Source organism: Diabrotica undecimpunctata, unplaced genomic scaffold, assembly GCF_040954645.1.
Source record: "Diabrotica undecimpunctata isolate CICGRU unplaced genomic scaffold, icDiaUnde3 ctg00000571.1, whole genome shotgun sequence".
NCBI classification, from domain to species: domain Eukaryota; kingdom Metazoa; phylum Arthropoda; class Insecta; order Coleoptera; family Chrysomelidae; genus Diabrotica; species Diabrotica undecimpunctata.
This window is the reverse complement of record NW_027311886.1, coordinates 1,060,001-1,070,000: the sequence shown is the minus strand read 5'-3', so window position 1 is coordinate 1,070,000 and position 10,000 is coordinate 1,060,001.

Sequence of the window (10,000 nt, the reverse complement as noted above, 5' to 3'; positions counted from 1 at the left end):
TGGCTCACAAACGTGAGTGCAGAAGATTATAATGAAATGAGAATAAAACGAGATGAAAAAAAGAATCAACCAATTTTTAATGAAATACGAAGAGAAAAATAATAATTTTTTTAAGGAAAGTATAAAAGCTTGTATAGTACAAGATAAACATAATACAATCAATACATAATATAGTACAAGATAAGCAGATCAAGAAGAGTTATAATTAATGACTTCCACATGTTACAGGAAGGATATGGAAGAATAAATAGGATATGTTAAATACAGAAATATACGTTAATACTATTTGTGGAACGAATTACGAAGAAATGTTGAGAAATATGTGAAATGTGAAGAGATGCGACGACTGCCAAAGGCATAAGCACTAAATCATAAACAAGGAACCCATGAAAATGTACATGGATGAAAATGGAAACAGATATATTGACGTACAATGCGAATTAAGCAACTACGTAGAAGAATATGTAATAAAAAATAAAATAAGCCAAAACAGTAGCCAAATCATTGGTAGAAAAATTTATCTTGAGGTATGGAGTACCCAGAAAAATAATAGCAGACCAAGGCACAAAGTTTATAGCTAGAATAATAATTATTAAGGAAACAATACTTTGCTACAATTAGAGTCAATGAATATACTCGTAATATATACATGTACTTTTGAATGCAAATAATATATAAAAATATATTTAAATGAATATAATGTGTAAATATAGTTTTAAGTTCGTACAATATATATATTTAAAATGTGTATAACAAAAAGAAAAATGTTGGACTGTATAGTAGTAGTTAAACAAAAGAAATAGGGATAAATGAATAAATGAATAAAACGACAAAACTTTATTGTGAGATGTCAAAGTTATTAATAGTGTATATGGAAAGTGAAAACAGAACTATTACTTGGTACCAAGAATTAATGCAAGAATTAATGCAAGAATTAATGCAAGAATTAATACAAGAATTAATATAAGATTTTATTATTATAAATTTTTATTTATTATTTAAAATATGTAAAGGTTATTGTAAATATTATGTGCACATAATAGGGGGTAAGATATAATACATAATAACATAATAAAGGGTAAGATATAATATGTAATCAACCACATAATAGGTGATAATATAAGGTAATATAATCTAAATGATTTAACGTAAGGTAAGAAAAAACGTACGTAAAATATTAAATTAATATACCAGTAAGGCATAATGAAGGATACCAGATAGCATATTATAAGGGAACAATTTGGGTAACCTTATAATATGCTGAGGTTAGGTTAGGTTAGGTTACTAAATTTTTTTAGATATAAGGAAATATGTACCAAAAATTTGTATATAATTCTATAAATATGTATATGTAAATATTGAATGTAAATAATGTATATATGTACAGTAATCAGTTGATGATGACACGAAAAATTTTCTTCTTTCGGAAGGGAAGAGTAAAAACAGTTCATGTAATTGATTGAAAACGAACAGCACTCAGAAAATTTTTCTTCTGAGGGATAGGGAGTAACGGGATTTAATTAAGCATCAGATTCAAGTAATCTTTTTATTAACGTGACACACATTTGCAAAAATATATTGTTTGTTTACTACATTGAAAATATCGTTGTAACGAGGACACACTCTGACCTAGTGAAATTTGCAATGTAGTCAAAAGATTATTAAATAACGTGTATCAATTAACAAATAACAAACGTAATATATCAACAAGCGCACGGGAGGTAAATAGCGGGAAATCACGGGATTAGGATTATTATCAATGTAGTTAAGAATGAAGAATCAAGAGAACGGTCTAAGTTAGTCAACGTCAACGGAGTATTATTTAGTATTGTACTTGATTCTAATAAACTAAACTATGAGTATCTAGTGTTTTAAATAAATCTACCATACAAGACGATAAGTGAAGATTATTTATTACAACACTCTAACACACACACGCACGCACACACGCACACATACACACACAAACACACACTGACACACACACGCTCGCACACACACACACACACACACACACAAATACACTCTCCACCTCTCGATTTCTACCCATTAGTCGCCTCTTACGACAGGCATGGCCTTCTTGCTTCGGTCGTATTCTAATTTCTGCAAGCCGAACGGACACACACATACATACACACACACTTACACACGCACACACAAAGGAACACACACACACATACACACACATACTTACACACACACGCACACACGCACACACACATACACTCTTCACCTCTCGACTCCTACCCATCAGTCGCCTCTTACGACAGGCATGGCCTTCTTACCACGGCTGTATTTTTATCTCTGCGAACTGAAGGGACACACATACACACACACTCACACACACACACATGCACACACGCACGCACACATACACTCTTCTCCTCTCGACTCCTACCTATTAGTCGCCTCTTACGACAGGCAGGGTCTTCTTGCTTTTGCCGTGTTCTTATCTCTGCAAGCCGAACGGACACACACACATACTCACACACGCACGCACACATACACTCTTCTCCTCTCGACTCCTACCCATTAGTCGCCCCTTACGACTGGCATGGCTTTCTTGCCGCGGCTGTGTTCTTATCTCTGCGAGCCGAAGACACACACACACATACACACACACACACTCACAAACACACACACACACAGGCAAACACGCACGCACACACGCACACACACGCACACACGCACGCACACACGCACACACACATACACTCACACACACACACGCACACACGCACACACACATACATTCTTCACCTCTCGACTCCTACCTATTAGACGCCTCTTACGATAGGCAGGGCCTTCTTGCCTCGGTCAAGTTCTTATCTCTGCAAGCCGAACTAACACACACACATACTCACACACGCACACACACACGCACACACGCACACACACATACACTCTTCACCTCTCGACTCCTACCCATTAGTCGCCTCTTACGACAGGCAGGAACTTCTTGCCACGGCCGAGTTCTTATCTCTGTGAGCCGAGAGGACACACACACTGACACACACACGCACGCACACACACACACACACACACACACACACACACACACAAATACACTCTCCACCTCTCGACTTCTACCCATTAGTCGCCTCTTACGACAGGCATGGCCTTCTTGCTTCGGTCGTATTCTAATTTCTGCAAGCCGAAGGGACACACACATACATACACACACACTTACACACGCACACACAAAGGAACACACACACACACACATACACTCTTCATCTCTCGACTCCTACCAATTAGTCGCTCCTTACAGCAAGCATGGCCTTCTTGCCACGGCTGTATTCTTATCTATGCAAGCCGAACGGACACACACACATACACACACATACTTACACACACACGCACACACGCACACACGCACACACACACATACACTCTTCACCTCTCGACTCCTACCCATTAGTCGCCTTTTACGACAGGCATGGCCTTCTTACCACGGCTGTATTTTTATCTCTGCGAGCCCAAAGGACACACACACACATACACACACACATACACACACATTCACATACACACACACACACACGCGCACACACGTACACTCTTCACCTCTCGACTCCAACCCATTAGTCGCCTCTTACGACAGGCATTGACTTCTTGCAACCGCTGTTTTGTTATCTCTGCGAGCCGAAGGGACACACACACATACACACACACACTCACACACACACGCACACACGCACGCACAAATACATTCTTCACCTTTCGACTCCTACCCATTAGTCGCCCCTTACGACTGGCATGGCTTTCTTGCCACAGCTGTTTTTTTATCTCTGCGAGCCGAAGACACACACACACACATACACACACACACACACTCACAAACACACACACACACGCAAACAGGCACGCACAAACGCACACACACACACGCACACACGCACGCACACACGCACACACACATACACGCACACACGCACACACACATACATTCTTCACCTCTCGACTCCTACCTATTAGTCGCCTCTTACGACAGGCAGGGCCTTCTTGCTTCGGCCGTGTTCTTATCTCTGCAAGCCGAACGGACACACACACATACTCACACACGCACACACACACGCATAAACGCACACACACACATACAATCTTCACCTCTCGACTCCTACCTATTAGTCGCCTCTTACGATAGGCAGGGTCTTCTTGCCTTGGACAAGTTCTTATCTCTGCAAGCCGAACTAACACACGCACATACTCACACACGCACACACACGCACACACGCACACACACATACACTATTCACCTCCCGACTCCTACTTATTAGTCGAAGCTTACAAGAGGCAGATCCTCCTTGCCTCGGCCGTATTCTTATCTCTGCAAGCCAAATGGACACACACACATACACACACTCACACACGCTCACACACGGACACACGCACACACACATACACTCTTCACCTCTCGACTCCTACCTATTAGTCGCCCCTTACAACAGGCAGGGTCTTCTTGCCTTGGCCGTATTATTATCTCTGCAAGCCTGACGGACACACAAACATACACACACATTCACACACGCACACACACACGCACACTCGCACACAAACACATACACTCTTCACCTCTCGACTCCTACCTATTAGTCGCCCCTTACAACAGGCAGGGTCTTCTTGCCTTGGCCGTATTATTATCTCTGCAAGCCTGACGGACACACACACATACACACACTCACACACGCACACACACGCACACACGCACACACACACATACACTCTTCACCTTTCGACTCCTACCCATTTGTCGCCCCTTACGACTAGCATGGCTTTCTTGCCACGGCTGTTTTCTTATCTCTGCGAGCCGAAGACGCACACACACATACACACACCCACACACTCACAAAAACACACACACACGCAAACACGAACGCACACACGCACACACACACACGCACACACGCACACACGCACACACACATACACGCACACACACATACATTCTTCACCTCTCGACTCCTACCTATTCGTCGCCTCTTACGACAGGCAGGGCCTTCTTGCTTCGGCCGTGTTTTTATCTCTGCAAGCCGAACGGACACACACACATACTCACACACGCACGCACACATACACTCTTCTCCTCTCGACTCCTACCCATTAGTCGCCCCTTACGACTGGCATGGCTTTCTTGCCGCGGCTGTGTTCTTATCTCTGCGAGCCGAAGACACACATACACACATACACACACACACACACACTCACAAACACACACACACACAGGCAAACACGCACGTACACACGCACACACACACGCACACAAGCACGCACACACGCACACACACATACACTCTCACACACACACACACACACACGCACACACGCACACACACATACATTCTTCACCTTTCGGCTCCTACCTATTAGACGCCTTTTACGATAGGCAGGGCCTTCTTGCCTCGGTCAAGTTCTTATCTCTGCAAGCCGAACTAACACACACACACATACTCACACACGCACACACACACGCACACACGCACACACACATACACTCTTCACCTCTCGACTCCTACCCATTAGTCGCCTCTTACGACAGGCAGGAACTTCTTGCCACGGCCGAGTTCTTGTCTCTGTGAGCCGAAAGGACACACACACTGACACACACACGCACGCACACACGCACACACACATACACTCACAAACACACAAACACGCACACACGCACACACACATACATTCTTCACCTCTCGACTCCTACCTATTAGACGCCTCTTACGATAGGCAGGGCCTTCTTGCCTCGGTCAAGTTCTTATCTCTGCAAGCCGAACTAACACACACACATACTCACACACGCACACACACACGCACACACGCACACACACATGCACTCTTCACCTCTCGACTCCTACCTATTAGTCGCCTCTTACGATAGGCAGGGCCTTCTTGCCTCGGTCGTGTTCTTATTTCTGCAAGCCGAACTAACACACACACATACTCACACACTCACAAACACACACAAACACGCACACAAGTACGCACACACGGACACGAACACGCACACACGCACGCACAGACGCACACACACATACACTCACACACACACACGCACACACGCACACACACATACATTCTTCACCACTCGACTCCTACCTATTAGTCGCCTCTTACAACAGGCAGGGCCTTCTTGCCTCGGCCGTGTTCTTATCTCTGCAAGCCGAACGAACACACACACACATACTCACACACGCACACACACACGCACACACGCACACACACACATACACTCTTCACCTCTCGACTCCTACCCATTAGTCGCCCCGTACGATTTGCATGGCCTTCTTGCCACGGCTGTTTTCTTACCTCTGCGAGCAGAAGGGACACACACATACACACACACACACTCACAAACACACACACACTCACAAACACACACACATACACGCAGGCCCACACGCACACACACATACACTCACACACACACAAACACGCACACACGCACACACACATACATTCTTCACCTCTCGACTCCTACCTATTAGTCGCCTCTTAAGACAGGCAGGGCCTTCTTGACTCGGCCGTATTCTTATCTTTGCAACCCGAACGGACACACACACTTACACACACACGCACGCACACACGCACACATACACACACAAACACTCACACATGCACAAACACACGCACACACGCACACACGCACACACGCACACACGCACACACACACACAGATACACTCTCCACCTCTCGACTCCTACCCATTAGTCGCCTCTTACGACAGGCATGGCCTTCTTACCACGGCTGTATTTTTATCTCTGCGAGCCGAAGGGACACACACACACATACACACACATACACACACACATTCACACACACACACACACACATTCACACACACACACACACACGCGCACACACGTACACTCTTCACCTCTCGACTCCAACCCATTAGTCGCCTTTTACGACAGGCATTGCCTTCTTGCCACCGCAGTTTTGTTATCTCTGCGAGCCGAAGGGACACACACACATACACACACACACTCACACACACACACGCACACACGCACGCACAAATACATTCTTCACCTCTCGACTCCTACCCATTAGTCGCCCCTTACGACTAGCATGGCTTTCTTGCCACGGCTGTTTTCTTATCTCTGCGAGCCGAAGACGCACACACACATACACACACACACACTCACAAAAACACACACACACGCAAACACGAACGCACACACGCACACACACACGCACACATGCACACACGAACACACACATACACGCACACACGCACACACACATACATTCTTCACCTCTTGACTCCTACCTATTCGTCGCCTCTTACGACAGGCAGGGCCTTCTTGCTTCGGCCGTGTTCTTATCTCTGCAAGCCGAACGGACACACACACATACTCACACACGCACGCACACATACACTCTTCTCCTCGCGACTCCTACCCATTAGTCGCCCCTTACGACTGGCATGGCTTTCTTGCCGCGGCTGTGTTCTTATCTCTGCGAGCCGAAGACACACACACACATACACACACACACAGACACACACACTCACAAACACACACACACAGGCAAACACGCACGCACACACGCACACACACACGCACACACGCACGCACACACGCACACACACATACACTCACACACACACATACACACACACACACACACTCACAAACACACACACACAGGCAAACACGCACGCACACACGCACACACACACGCACACACACACGCACACACGCACACACACATACATTCTTCACCTCTCGACTCCTACCTATTAGACGCCTCTTACGATAGGTAGGGCCTTCTTGCCTCGGTCAAGTTCTTATCTCTGCAAGCCGAACTAACACACACACACATACTCACACACGCACACACACACGCACACACGCACACACACATACACTCTTCACCTCTCGACTCCTACCCATTAGTCGCCTCTTTCGACAGGCAGGAACTTCTTGCCACGGCCGAGTTCTTATCTCTGTGAGCCGAAAGGACACACACACTGACACACACACGCACGCACACACGCACACACACATACACTCACAAACACACAAACACGCACACACGCACACACACATACATTCTTCACCTCTCGACTCCTACCTATTAGACGCCTCTTACGATAGGCAGGGCCTTCTTGCCTCGGTCAAGTTCTTATCTCTGCAAGCCGAACTAACACACACACATACTCACACACGCACACACACACGCACACACGCACACACACATGCACTCTTCACCTCTCGACTCCTACCTATTAGTCGCCTCTTACGATAGGCAGGGCCTTCTTGCCTCGGTCGTGTTCTTATTTCTGCAAGCCGAACTAACACACACACATACTCACACACTCACAAACACACACAAACACGCACACACGTACGCACACACGGACACGCACACGCACACACGCACTAAAGACGCACACACACATACACTCACACACACACACGCACACACACATACATTCTTCACCACTCGACTCCTACCTATTAGTCGCCTCTTACGACAGGCAGGGCCTTCTTGCCTCGGCCCTGTTCTTATCTCTGCAAGCCGAACGGACACACACACACATACTCACACACGCACACACACACGCACACACACACATATACTCTTCACCTCTCGACTCCTACCCATAAGTCGCCCCGTACGATTTGCATGGCCTTCTTGCCACGGCTGTTTTCTTATCTTTGCGAGCAGAAGGGACACACACATACACACACACACTCACAAACACATACACATACACGCAGACCCACACGCACACACACATACACTCACACACACACAAACACGCACACACGCACACACACACATATACTCTTCACCTCTCGACTCCTACCCATAAGTCGCCCCGTACGATTTGCATGGCCTTCTTGCCACGGCTGTTTTCTTATCTTTGCGAGCAGAAGGGACACACACATACACACACACACTCACAAACACATACACATATACGCAGGCCAACACGCACACACACTTACACACACACGCACGCACACACGCACACACGCACACACACACATGCACTCTTCACCTCTCGACTCCTACCTATTAGTCGCCTCTTACGATAGGCAGGGCCTTCTTGCCTCGGTCGTGTTCTTATTTATGCAAGCCGAACTAACACACACACATACTCACACACGCACACACACACGCACACACGCACACACACACATACTCTCTTCACCTCCCGACTCCTACTTATTAGTGGCCCCTTACAAGAGGCAGATCCTTCTTGCCACTCAAAGACACACACACAGGCAAACACACACGCACACACGCACACACACACGCACACACGCACGCACACACGCACACACACATACACTCACACACACACACACACGCACACACGCACACACACATACATTCTTCACCTCTCGACTCCTACCTATTAGACGCCTCTTACGATAGGCAGGGCCTTCTTGCCTCGGTCAAGTTCTTATCTCTGCAAGCCGAACTAACACACACACATACTCACACACGCACACACACACGCACACACGCACACACACATACACTCTTCACCTCTCGACTCCTACCCATTAGTCGCCTCTTACGACAGGCAGGAACTTCTTGCCACGGCCGAGTTCTTATCTCTGTGAGCCGAAAGGACACAAACAGTGACACACACACGCACGCACACACACACACACACACACACAAATTCACTCTCCACCTCTCGACTTCTACCCATTAGACGCCTCTTACGACAGGCATGGCCTTCTTGCTTCGGTCGTATTCTAATTTCTGCAATCCGAACGGACACACACATACATACACACACACTTACACACGCAAACACAAAGGAACACACAAACACACACACACACACACATACACTCTTCATCTCTCGACTCCTACCAATTAGTCGCTCCTTACAGCAAGCATGGCCTTCTTGCCACGGCCGTATTCTTATCTATGCAAGCCGAACGGACACACACACATACTCACACTCGCACACACATACGCACACACGCACACACACATACAATCTTCACCTCTCGACTCCTACCTATTAGTCGTC